Below are 14,548 nucleotides of genomic sequence, written 5' to 3'. Positions count from 1 at the left end.
GAAGGAGCTCGTGTTTTTAGTAGACTCAGGTGCAGGGAGCTCTGTGATTCAGGCAAACCAATTAAGTATACCAATAAAAATGAGCGGGCGGTACCTGAATTCTGTAGGAGCATCAGGAGTCATTACACAAGAAAAATTTACCATGCCTCTGGAATGTGAAACCCTCCCCAAGGGAAAAGATTCAAGTTCGCATTTCTGTTCTCGAACTGTTGCCCATCTGTCATTGGGAGTGACCTGATTGGAAAATTAAGATTAAACCTTATTAGCGCTCCAGAGGGATTGAGGGTGGTCGAGCAAGAGCAAACAGAATTCCAGAGATTTAAATATGATGCTAGACCCCTGACGTGTGTCTATGAATGGAGACTAGCTCTGAAATCTGTGAATTCAGTGAACCAAGCGCTCATGAAGAAGGCACATGAATGTGCTAACCCAACTAACACTGATTTTATGTCCGAAGATGAATTGCATTGTACGGCACACATTCATGTTGGAAGACCAGATGTCCAATATGAGAATGAGTGGTTTAGGGAGCTCCAAAAGTCGGATATGCTGTTGTTACAAGAACTACATTGGAGTAAGCATAGATGTGCTGTAAGTGTCAACTTGTCTACAATAAAGTCAGGATCAGGAAAGCCACACCTCTTCACAATCGAAGGGTCACATCCCCATGTGTCTTTAGCTAAGGGAAATAATGACAACTGGAGGGACCTGGGACCGTGGGTACTCAGAAATCTCAAGGTTAAGGATTAGGAATTACTCCCGAACTCAACTGTGTGGTTCAGTGTAAGCCTGCAAGCGTACAGGACCAGTCTAAATTGGCTGTCACAAATGGAAAGAACAGTAGAAATAGTCCCTACGGCCAATGTGGGGCAGAAGAAGGTGCATTGGTGTTTTGCACAAATTGACCTTGATGATTCACAATTGCAAACGGTTCCAGAGGAGCTTTGGGCAAAGGGAAAACATGATATAGGTTTGATACGTAATTGCGAGCCAATAAGGATTATACCAAAATCTGACTATAGGCCATGCAAACCACAGTATCCACTGATAGCTGAAGCTATAGAGGGAAATACCCCTGTGTTCAATTCCTTATTGAAAGCAAGAGTTATAATACCCTGTGAAAATTCGCCAGTACGAACAACTATTTACCTAGTAAAGAAAGCAAGGCTCCCAGGGGAAACTGAGAAGTGGAGATTTGTCAAAGATTTACAAGCAGTAGATGATGCTGTTGTACCCAGAGCTCCTAATGTTTCAAACCCATTTACTATATTAGCGCAAATTCCGCCGGGAAGTCGATGGTTTTCTGTTGTTGATTTAGCTAATGCATTTTTTCAGCATCCCTGTACACCCTGATAGCCAGTATTGATTCGCCTTCTCAAGGGAAAGTTTTATACATTTACAAGATTATGCCAAGGATATTGTGAATCACCCACCATTTACAATGAAGCCTTGAAAAAAAAGCCTAAAACCACTAGTCCTATCTCCAGGGACAGCCCTCCTACAGTATTGGGTGACTGTCTTATTGCAGCTCCAACTAAAGAACGATGTGAAAACGACACAGTGTCCTTATTATGTCACCTGGCTAAGGAGGAGCACAAAGCGAGTCTCTCTAAATTACAATTTGTACAAACACAGGTTAAGTTCCTGGGCATTTGATATCAGAACAAGGTAAAACCCTAGAGCAGAGCAGGGTAAGAGCAATCCAGGAAATTCCCAAACCCAAAACCAAGAAGCAATTGATATCATTTTTAGGAATTTGCTCATATTGCAGAACCTCTATCCCCAATTACGCTGTCCTCGAAGCCCCCTTAAATAATATAACACATGGAAAGAGCTTGCAGGCACACAGTTTGCTTAGTTGGACTCCGGCAGCTGAAATGGTGTTTAACAGCTTGAATTTAGCTCTGCAGTCCGCACCAACCCTGGGACTTCCTGACCCAAACAAGACTTTTACTCAGACAGTAGATGAGAAACATGGGTGTATGACATCTGTATTGCTGTAGAAACATGGGAAGAAACTTAGGCCAGTGGCCTACTTCTCCGCTAAACTAGAACCTGTAGCAGCAGGACTGCCTACTTCTTTAAGGGCAGTTGCGGCTGCAGAAAAGGCAGTAACAGCCTCTAGAGGCATTGTAGGATACAGTGAATTGACATTATTGGTACCGCATGCAGTCTCACTGCTTCTCTTGAAGCAGAAAACAACGCATATATCAGCGGCCAGGTGGCTGAGGTACAGCATAATATTATTAGAAATGCCAAACATCACAGTTAAAAGGTGTACAATACTTAATCCTACCACCCTTCTCCCCATGGAGGATGATGGTGAACCGCATGACTGTGTAGCTGTCACCAACGAAGTCCGTAGTCCGCAACCAGACCTACAAGACACCCCATTGCAAAACCCTGAGCTAGAGCTGTTTGTGGACGGCTCTGTGTTCAGAAATCAAAAAACAGGCCAAAACTGTGTGGGGTACGCTATAGCCACGTCACTTCATATATTAAAGGCAGAACCCCTCCCTAGATACTTATCTGTGCAAGCCGCAGAACTGGTCGCTCTTACTGAAGCATGCAAACTAGTGAAAGGCAGATCTGTTACTATCGATACAGACAGCCGATATGCCTTTGGGGTCACTCATGATTTTGGAGCCCTATGAAAGCATAGGGGCTTCCTGACGTCAGTTGGGAAAACCAATCACCCATCATAACTTGATATCTGATCTTTTTGAGGCAAGCCTTTTATCCACATCCATTGCTGTTTACAAATGTGATGCCCATACAGGAAAAACTGATCCAGTCACACAAGGAAATGCGAAAGCAGATGCGGCAGCAAAGGTGGCAGCACTGAGACCTGCAGACAACAGCGTAAGTCTGCAAATGTTGATAACCCCTATTCCAACGGCTGATTTGCAGCACCTCCAGGCGCAGATTACACCAGACGAAAAGAAATGGTGGTCGAGAACGGGAAGCAAGTTAAAGGAAGGGGTGTGGTATGGACCCAATGACAAGCCGTGCTTAGCAAGAGTACTGTTCCCTCATTACGCTAAGTTGACACATGGAAAGGACCATGTGTCTAAAGGAGGGATGTTGAAGAGTATCTCCGCGCATTGGTATACTAAGGGCTTTACTAATTATTCCCAAAAATTTTGTGACCAGTGCGTCATTTGCGCTACTAACAATGTGGGGAAGGGAATAAAAATGACACCGGCTGCCCACCCTGTACCACAAGAACCATTTGAACACATCCAAATGGATTTTATGGAGTTGGCCCCAAGTGAAGGAAAGAAATACTGTTTAGTGATGGTAGACATGTTCTCTAAGTGGGTGGAGGCTTTCCTGACAGCTAAACAAGATGCCAACGCAGTAGCAAAGGCCTTATTAACTGAAATAATCCCACGCTGGGGCATTCCAAGGAAAATTAGTAGCAATAATGGCACAACATTTGTGAACCAAGCCGTCAGGCAGATAGGAGAATACTTGGGAATAGACTTAAGACAGCATTGTGCATATCATCCTGCAAGCGGAGGAGCTGTAGAGAGAGAAAATGCTACCTTAAAGAACAAACTGTCAAAGTGCTGTGATGAGATGGGGGGAACTTGGACAAAAGCCCTGCCTGTGGTATTAATGTATATGAGAACCAGAATTAGGGGAAGGGCAAATCTTAGTCCATTCGAAATACGGTTTGGCAGACCACCTAATACTGGAATTGGATCAAAACCTGTTGTAAGGACCCTGACAAGTCATTGTGAGGATGAAATGTTACATTATTGTGCAAAACTCTCCACCATTTTATCTCAGATACAGGCTCAAGTAAAGGAAGCTCTACCACCATCAGCCAGAGGAAAATTGCATGACTTGCAACCAGGAGACTGGATAGTGGTAAAGGACTTCAGGAGAAAGAGTTGGAAAGCTAAAAGGTGGCTGGGACCGTTCCAAGTGCTTCTCGTAACACAGACAGCAGTCAAGGTGGTGGAAAGAGTGACGTGGATTCACGCTAGTCACTGCAAGCGAGTGACGGAACCATCGCCAGCGCCAGAGGAGACGATATGAAAGGAACAGCCCGGCTCCTCATGATTGCCCTGCTGGGACTGGCAGGGGGAGGAGCAGGGGATCGCACAGGAACATTGACTAAGGGAAAAACAGGCACATTCACATGTGGCCTATGGGGTGCCCGTTACTGAAGGCATTCTTTGGCAACTTCTTTGGGGAGATATGCGAATACATATGTTTTGTGCCAGGATCCATGCAGGCTACGGGATTGGTCTATAGGGGGACCAATCACAGCAATGGGAAGCCGAATCAGGATAACCCAAGCAACAGGGGAGGATGCCAGGGTAACGATTAGTGTAGTAGAAGACACGGATGAAGGAATATACTTGTACAGTTTCGGTGCGCTGGGGTCTCCCCCTGGCTTATATGAGAGGGTTGCCATTACCGTAGCAGACCCCTTGGACAGTTATGAGTTTGATGACTTAGATACATTAGACCCAAGCAGTAGGGAGTCAAAGAGAGCATTGGAATGCTGCGGAGGCAATAGTGCATGTGCACAGGCTGTCTTGCATAAGGAAAGTCTGAAGGTTCGAGGAAGTTGTTGGGTCTGCCACACGTTGGCTGCACGATGGCTAACTAAGCCAATGACACTGGAAGTTGTCCAGTGGGCCCATACTGAGGAAGGTTGGGGAATTGAAAAAGATGGGAGTTGTATTTTTCCTCCAAGCATGTTTATGGTCTTGTATGCAGGCAAATTGCTTAGGGGAAACAAAGCTGTGATCATACACCCCAATATCACATGCCTGGATAATCATCCAGTAGCCAGTTTTCTGGTCTTTGAGGTACCTCCGCACTGTGCGGAAACATGTGTGTGTTCAGCATGTCCAGGGGGGCCAGAGCTAGGATGGTCCAGTTGTGTGACCCGAATATTAGTAGATATCACAAAATCCCCAAATTGTATCTCACGGTGGGTGAATGGCACTACCCATGCTTTCCCCTGCCTGTTCACCCGATTGACCTCACAATCGGGGCTTATGTGGGTGTGTGGGAGGAAAGCTTATCACACTTTACCATCCGAGTTCAAGTGGAAAGGATGCTGTCACCCTGCAATTGTAACTACAGGAACACTAGGGTACCCAACCCCGGAAATTCAGGGTGATCACGTCAACATAGGAGCTGACAGGGGGTCCCCTCCCACTACCAAGGCTATGTTCTGACCAACCCATGGGACTCCCCCAGTGCCAATATAGGATAGTCATTACTTCTTGGGGCAGGCATGACCGAGGCCCTCAATAAGATCACGAGTTGGCATGGTCAGTCCTGGAGCTTGCAAATGAAACTAAAGCAGCCCTGTCTATCATAAATAGTGAAGTGTCGGCTATTAGAACTGCCGTAATCCAGCACAGGCTGGCCTTGGACATCGTACTAGCAGAGCGAGGAGGAGTCTGTAAACTGCTCAATGCGTCTTGTTGTTTCCATATACCTGATGTGTACGAGAATGTTACTAACATCATCAGACACATGCAGGAGGCTATTCAAGTGCCTCCTAGGGCTGACGACTCGTGGTTTACATGGCTTACCCAACTATGGGTGGGGTGGGGACACTGGCATATACACTGTTATACCCATTGTGATTATACTCTTGATTTTACTTTGCATGGGACCCTGCCTATGTAAGAGTTTGTGACAGTTAGTAGTGTCTACAGTGTCCAGCAGATATCAAATGGTTAAACGTGTAGATGCAGAGGAGCTAGTGGAGTTGGGATGGTTAAATGAATGGGTACCCCCATTCAACGAGGAAGCAGCACTTGATTAGACCAAGATTTCAGTTAGACCCCGTGATATCAGAACTGAGGTAATGTGTATGAGCAAAATTGAGGTACATTAGATTTGAGAAGGACTCTGCTCCTGTCCAACAATTGTACTATGTAATCTGTGTGCATTTAGGATTACTGAAGGTATTGTTGAAAGCCTGTCAAGGAGAGACTATGCCTGATAAACATTCTTGGATAACCAGATATTGCTGGCAAAATTGTATGTCGCAGCATGAAAGCCTGATATTGAACATTCAAAATTTTGTCAGATATTGTCATTATCTGACAAAAGGAGGGAATTGTGATGGAAATTTTTGAGTGCTCAACCTTGAGCAATATCTTTAGAAATGATTAAGGGAATTGCAGAAGTATGGAAACAAAGAAAACAGCACAATGCTACATAAACAAGACAAGGAAGTAGACGGTTAAGCTTGTAGAAGAATTCCACATATGGTATTGAATTGTACTGGTTCAGTTAATTGTATTAGTCTTAATGTAACCTGCCCAGCACCAGCATATGTCTAAAACCTGATAAAGTCAAGCGTGGAGCATGCCTTCCTATTACTCAAGTGGTGGGGGGAACGTGTCCTCTGCACAGAGTCTGAAATGAAGAACTTGCTCTTAACCATGACAACCTGACTCTGAGCCTTTAGTATTAATTGCTAACCCTATCGTGACAATTTTAATAATAACCACGACAGGCCATTTCCTTAAATTCTCTGGAATGCCGATTATCAAACCCTAAGGATTTATCAACTTTCAATTCCATCAATTTCCCCAAGTTTATTTCTCAGCCAATATAGATTTACTTCATCTCCTCCCTCTTATGAAACTCTGCATTCTGTATGTCATTTGTGCCCTACTTTGTGAGACAGAAGTGAAGTATGAATTTAGCTTGTCAACCATTTCTTTGTTCCTCATTATAAACTTCCCATTTCTGACTGTCAGGGACCTAGGTTAGTTTTCACCAGTCTATTTGTTTTTGTACAACTGTAGGAACTTTCACTGACAATTCTTATCTTCGCCCACAAGATTATCCTCACACTTTTTTTCCCTTCTGAATGAATCCTTTTGTCCTCCTTAGCTGACTTCTAAGCTGTTCCCAATCACCAGTTCAACTGCCTCTTCTTGTCAATTTGCATGCCTGTTTTTTGCATCTAATACAGTCAGTTCTGCTATAATACATGTCTGGCAGCACAAATTAGCTATAACACAACTGATGAATACGGAAATGCTATTTCTAAAACCCAAACTTGTGTTGGTTATAACGCAATTCGGAAAGTGGAGAGTGAGGATGTTGAAGAGCTGCTTGAGTCCCACTTTGAAGACCTCTCTACAGTTGATCTGTAACAACTTGTCACTGAGTGGAGTAAATGGAAACTAGAAATCTAGAAGATGAAGTCCAAGATGCAGTATCTCGAGAGCTTTCCACTTCTGTTTTGTTTTCTATCCTGAGGGAAATTGAGAAAAATTTTCAGCTCTTGGAGGATAATGATTACAATGCAGAATGCAGCAGGGTTGCAGTTCCTGGAATAAGATCTTATTTGGTACCCTATGAACAGCTTCCTCATGAAAGAAGAGGAAGGGCAAAACAGTAAAAACTGGATGTCTTTTTTTAAGCAAACCCCAAAGAAACAGTCAGAAGACATTGAACTACAGCCATCCACTTCTGATTAACTGTTTTTACTATTTCAAGGTAAGGTGTTAAATTTACTTTTATTTCATTATTAGATATGAATTTAACATTTTTTAAAACCCTGCTATCCTTTGTGTTAGGCTTTTGAGTGACTATTGAGTGATTTTGAATGTTTTGCTGGTCTGCTACTAACCCTGCTTTTTCCATAGGCCCCATTATTTCTATAATGTGATTTCCTATAACATAAAATTGCACAGGAGCAAAACTGTCACATTATAGCGAACCAACTGTACTACCTCTAATTCCCTTCATGAGCCATGGTTTGGCCACTGTCCCCTTTCGTGAGACAAGAATAAACATTTTTTCTAGTTCACTCATTCATTCTTTGAATGTTTGCCACAGTCTCTCCACTGTCATTTCTTTCAGCATCATTTCCCCATCCATCATAGTTTGTGCTGATCCCACCTCCCCCAGAACTAATCCCAATGCCCCAAGAATCTGAAATCCTTCCCCCCATACCATTGCTTTAGATTCATGTTCATCTAATATATTTTGCTATTTCTACTCTTGCCTGGCACATGAGAGATGTTTTTGACATCAGCACTGTCAAGTCCTTTAAGGATCTTGAATGCTTCAATAATGTTGTCTCTCATTTCTATATTCCAATGCATATAGGCCAAAGACTCAGTCTCTCCTCATAAGACAGCTCCTCCCTAACTGATTTCAGGCTTGTAAATCTTCTCTGCCTCCAATGCCAGTACGTCTTTCCTTAGATAAGGGCCCCTAGCTCACAGTACTCCAGCTGTAGTCTAACTCATGCCTTGTATACTTTTAGTAAAACCTCCCTAATTTTACATTCCATTCAGTTTGTAATAACAGTCAACATTCCATTTGCCTTCCCACTACCCACTGACCAGAATGCTGGTATTTTATGATTCATGGACAAAACATCCCAAATCTGTCTATTCTTTAGCTTTCTGCAGGTCTTCTCCATTTAAATAATATTCAGCTGCATTATCTTTCCTCTCAAAGTACATGACTTCCCATTTCACCGCAATATATAAAATTTGAGTTTCATGACCTTCCAACATCTCTACCAACACGATTCTTCTACCTTACTTGTTGTAAAGTGAAGGATTACCAACAGGGAGAAAAGGCTACATTCTTGTTTCCTTTGAACTGTGTCAAGGCTCCATGCTGACAATGCAAAAATTACTTCAATTATATATCCCTGTAGTTAAGCAATATGGTAACTTATGGGCCCATAGTTTGAGTGCTGCAGCAAAGCACGGGTTCTTGCCAATGACGTTGTGAAAAATCTCAAGAAAAATCTAATGATACTGACAAAAATTTTCCCACCCTGATGACTGGCTAAATCTGGCAAAAAAGTGCAGTATCAGTGTCATTAGCAAGCAGGTAGGTCATCAGCCAAAATCACGTATTTTCCCACAGCAGATCAAGAGGTTAAAATCACTTAAAATCTTTCATTTTTAATTTTTTTTTCTAAGAGCCAAATAACTGCATCACTATTGCATTAAAAGTTAAAATAAAAGATATTTAGATTTTTTGCTAAAAGAAAATACAATTTATGTTTCTAAAAAAGGTGACATTTTAATCTTTGTGAAGAGCTTTTGACATTTAATGAGCATAAAGTCAATTATTTTGAACAAGTGTGGGTGTGGGAGCAGGAATTATGAGATTAATATTTCATGAAAACAACCCAGTTACATTTCAATCAACCAGTCATAACTTGTTTCAGGAATTTTTACAGTTAAATTGATAGCATTAGAACAGAAATAACCATTAATTTATGACTGCAAGAGAGGTTGTAATCTGTGGGAATATCTACAGCAGAGTATCTGGAAAAGTATGTGCTCAGTGAGAGAAACATGGGACTGTCTGAACAGTTGCTGATGTTGTCGGCATCTGTGGAGTGAAGTTTATGAATACTCGGAATTGTGCCAACATTTTCAATACAAAATTCAAGCTGGTCACATCTGAGTTGAAATAAATGTGCACAGATTTATTTGGAATAATATGCCATCCCTCCAGTGCAAGTTGGTCAAAAGCATCAGCTTGTCTTTGAGTTTCTATTTTCACGTAGAAATAGATGCTTGGGAACCCTAAAGCCTCTAGGGCTCAGCATCGAGTTCAATAAGTTTACAGCCTAATTTCACCCTTCCATGTTTTACGCTCACCCCTTTCCTGGTCCTGCTACCACATGGATTGCTTTTAGTAGTCATTTTTCCCTTGGCCTATGCTCACATGACAATGGGTATCCTTCAGAACAGCTCATTCATTTCCCTTTGTTGTTAGCTCTTATTACCACTTTTCCAGCTTTTCTTCTGTCCTAGCCTTCTACCTATAATCTCCTTGTTGACTTACGCCATTCATGCCTCTCTCTCTGGGCTCCACCTGTCTGCTCATCTCTATCCCCACCGGCTCCCAAACTTGTCTTCAGTTTCAATTCACTTTTTCCTAGATGCTATCAGTTCTGATGAGGAATCACCAGACTTGACACATTAACACTGCTTTTGTCCCACAGAGGCTGTCAGACATTCCAAGTTTTGCTACCAATTTCTGTTTATTGTTGTGAATTATTTTTGTCTGTTACTTCCAAATATTGCTAATTACTGAAATCACAAATGAAAGCTCACTCCATTTTGGTTGTGCAGCTGCAAGCGCTATTGGTCATAACGTGTTCTTTCTGACATTGCAATAGGTTTGTTGAACTATTTGTTGGAGAACTAGATATTGCCATATCTAAAAGCCAAATGCTAAATATGCTAGGAATCTGAAAAAGAAACAGAAAGTGCTGAAGAAACTGTTCATGAACAATGCAGAAACAAACATTTTCCAGCCCCTTTTAGTTCTGAAGAGTCACACCAGACTCAGTACTTTAACTCTGTTTCTCTCTCCTGTGATGATACTATGACTTTAAGAAGCATGTGTTGTCCTGATTGTTACTGTGAAGAGAGGTTGAGACAAACATTCCATGCAGTCTGTTCCAAGCCAAGGTAAGCTTATGAGTCTTTGTTTTTTAACTTTGGAACAATAGAAGCAGCATGAAGGGTTGGGGTCAACCTCCCACAGGACCAGGATTTTAGTTTATCTTTCAGAGTTTTTGATGTTTGGAAGCTGCTAAACATCTTTCCCAGCTACAGCAAAATGCTTGAGTTGTCTCACTCTGTCAGAGTTCTCTGCTTGTGTTCTTTCCTCCCAGACTGGCGAATTGCATTTGACACAACCTATTTTCCTGAATTTGCCTCTGTCAACAGCATGTTTATGGGATGTTAAGATAATAAAATGTGAGGCTGGATGAACACAGCAGGCCAAGCAGCATCTCAGGAGCACAAAAGCTGACGTTTCGGGCCTAGACCCTTCATCAGAGAGCCATTTATGGGATGTTGCTCCTTTTGGAAAAGTTGCTGTTTAGTAGTTAAATAATCTATTATTTAGTTAAGGCCTCTAATAGACGTAAGTTGTTCCAATTCTTCTTTCTTTAGCTTGTATTTTAACTATAGTATAAGAATGTGTTTTTCTTCAAGCTTGGCAGTTTGACTGATCAAATTGCATCTGGAACACAATGCCTTAAACTTGCCTTTTAACTAAAAGAAAAAAAATGGTGTCTAGGCCATCTTCTTAATATATTTGGAGGGGCTTGGTTTGGTCCTTAACAAACTGGGGGCTCTTGTTGTGTTCAAAATCTCTAATTCCTGGTGGGTTCAGGATTATTGGACACAAAAGCAGTGAGTGGTGAGTCTTGGCATTCTCTTTTCGGGTGTTGCATTCAGTTGGTTAAAATATGGCATGCTTTGCATTGTAATGGCTCTTTCACTAAGAGCTTCCTGAGGAAGGAAGAAGTCACTTCAGGAGTTTTACAGAAAGTGAGCAAGGCATAGCTTTTGGTTTTGGCAAACAAGCTGGAGTTGCAGTTGCCCTTGTCTATGATAGAAAGGAAGTTAATTACAACAATAGCTCAACATTTACAATGGTCAGGAATTTGATTGGAATCTTTGAAAACGGATGAAATTCAATTGCGAATGAAACAGCTTGAGTTAGGGGCAAAAGTAAAAGAAACAGAAAATGAAATGTAAACAGTTTGAATTGTGATTGATGAAAGAGGAAATGAAGGCCCTAGCAGAAGAAAGAGGAAATATGAGGGTTTTTTGAACTTCAAAGGCTTTTGGTTTGAAAACTCAAAGTCAACTTGAACTGGCAAAGATAGAGTTGAAAGGTAGGAGTAATGATAAGGACAATGATAGAGAGTAATCCCATCACAGCCAAATGTCTGGTGGGGATCTGTTTAAATTTGTCCAAGCAAGGTCTAAATTTGACCAGGAGGACTTAGAAGTCTTTTTTAAATTTCATTTATATAGCCATTTGCTCAAATAAAATGAAAAAAAAACTGACCATGTATTCATTGTTGATTCAAACAAAGTTGGTCAGGAGAAATTGTGAGGTGTTTGCATCACTCCAGAGGGGGTATCTGGAGAGCATAATGAGGTGAAAAAAGCTACCCTAGGTGCAAATGAATGAGTGCCAGAAGCCTACAGACAATGTTTTAGGAATATAAGGGGGTCAAATCTATATCGAGTTTGAAAGTAATGTGGAATGTAGAAAAACAGGATAAGCTAGTAAGAAGGGTCTGAAGAAGGATCTGGAACCAAAACATCAAACTTTCCTGCTCCTCTGATGCTGCTTGGCCTGATGTGTTCATCCAGCTTCACACTGTGTTAGCTCATAAGCCAACAAGTCTTGTTAAAGTGGTAAAGGAGAGTACAGCGGAAGCTAACCAGCTGTCAAAAAATGTATAGACTGGGCAGGGGTTTCTTGAGAAGAAAGTGTCAGATCACATTAAATAATTTACTTGCATGGATAAGATTTACTCATGTGTGTCAGGAGGAGAATGTAAAGGAATTAAAATTTTAAGAGATAAGGGAGCAAGTCAATCTTTGATGGTGAAAGGCAAGGAGATATATAAATTAGAAGGAGTATTGCCAGAAAATATGGCAACATTTGGAATTCATGTTAAGGGCAGTGTTCAATTATATAAAGCAAGGTTGGAGGAGCTAATGAAAAGTGGCGGTGTTGATAGGAGCAGTAGAGGAATTCTCGGTGGCGGGGGGGGGTGTTGCAGAAATAGTTTATCCTTGGTAATGTTCCAAGTGGATGACAGGTGGAAGTGATGCCTATTGTGTTGAAAAGCCTGTGGAAAATCACACAACTTAGGTGTTACAAAAATTACATCGTGGGATTTTTGCTGACTGTGTGGTAACAAGTTCACAAAGGAAAAGGTTGAAGCAGGAGGAAATATCAAGGAGTAAAGATAAGGAAGTTAAAGTTCAATTATTAGAAGCTATATTTGATCAAATGATTGAGAAAAAAGAAACAAGAAAAAATGGAGACTTTTAGTGCAGAGAAATTATCTGAATTACAACACAGAGATGAGAAATGAAAGCTTGTATCGCTAACCATACATAGAAGACAAATCTGAGTGTATCCCACAATGTTACTATCTCACAAATTAAGCCTTGATGAGGAAATGGAGACCATCACATATTCAGGTGTGTAAAAAAAAATGGGCAGAGGCTTTTGAACTTGTGTTACCGGTGAGTTGTAGGAAGTGTTTTGGGTAGCTCATGAATTGCCAGTGAGAGGTAATTTAGGAAAACCTCCAGTATGCGTGGACGATCATAAAGCCAATGAAGTCGCAAAATCTAACTCATATCCTGTTCTACATTTAGAAGATTGTATTGTGAAGGTGGAACAAGCAACTTAAATTTCTAAGTTACACTTACTCAGAGGATACCAGTAGGTACCTTTATCTGAAAGAATGAAGAATTTTTATTTTTCATTTGTGACGCAAAATGGGCTGTATACGTTTAAAGATGTGCCATTTGGTATGAAGAATGTACCAACCATGTTTCAGAGGCCAATCAGTGAAGTCGTTTCGAGATTACATATTTGTGATGCCTACTTAGACAATCTAGTGATTTTTGATCACACATGGAAGGAATATTTGGAGCATCCATCAGAATTGTTCAACTGATTTTGGGAGACAGCCTTGGTGATAAAACTGGCTAAGAGTGATCTCACAAAACCCAAGTCACGTTGTTGGATAATAAAATGTGAGGCTAGATGAACACAGCAGGCCAAGCAGCATCTCAGGAGCACAAAAGCTGACGTTTCTGGCCTAGACCCTTCATCAGAGAGGGGGATGGGGAGAGGGAACTGGGATAAATAGGGAGAGAGGGGGAGGCGGACCGAAGATGGAGAGTAAAGAAGATAGATGGAGAGAGTGTAGGTGGGGAGGTAGGGAGGGGATAAGTCAGTCCAGGGAAGATGGACATGTCAAGGAGTTGGGATGAGGTTAGTAGGTAGCTGGGGGTGCGGCTTGGGGTGGGAGGAAGGGATGGGTGAGAGGAAGAACAGGTTAGGGAGGCAGAGACAGTCTGGGTGGTTGTGTGATGCAGTCGGGGGAGGGGACGAACTGGGCTGGTTTTGGGATGCGGTAGGGGAAGGGGAGATTTTGAAGATAGCGAAGCCCACATTGATACCATTGGACTGCAGGGTTCCCAAGCAGAATTGCGGTATACTGTATACGGTCATTGGGGAGTTCCATACTATTGATGAAGAGGGAAGTACTACAATTCCTGAGACTGGGTGTTTTTTTTTCAGAAATTCATACAGAATTATAGCTGTATGTTTGCTCCACTGACTGACCTGGTGAAGACCACTCCTCTACATTGTGGAAGCAAAATACAGGCTGGATAACCATTTCACAGAACACTTGCATTCTGTCCACAGGAAGGACACTGAGCTTCCAGTTGTTTGCCACTTCTACATACCACCATGTTCTCTGGCCAACAGGCTTGCTGCAATGCTTCAGTGAAGCTCAACACAAGCTGGAAGAACAACATCTCATTTTCCACTTGGGGGCCGTCCAGCCAACTGGGCCTAATATTGAGTTCAACAATTTTCGGGCTTCAGCATCTTTCCCCATGCTTTCTCCCTCTACCCCCATACACCAAGTCTTGTCATTACACTGGATGCTACCACAAACTCTACATTGCCAAGTACTAATTGTCCCCATTTAGCAGTTATTTCT

Source organism: Stegostoma tigrinum, chromosome 6, assembly GCF_030684315.1.
Source record: "Stegostoma tigrinum isolate sSteTig4 chromosome 6, sSteTig4.hap1, whole genome shotgun sequence".
Lineage (NCBI taxonomy): Eukaryota > Metazoa > Chordata > Chondrichthyes > Orectolobiformes > Stegostomatidae > Stegostoma > Stegostoma tigrinum.
Note: the sequence above shows the minus strand (reverse complement) of the source record.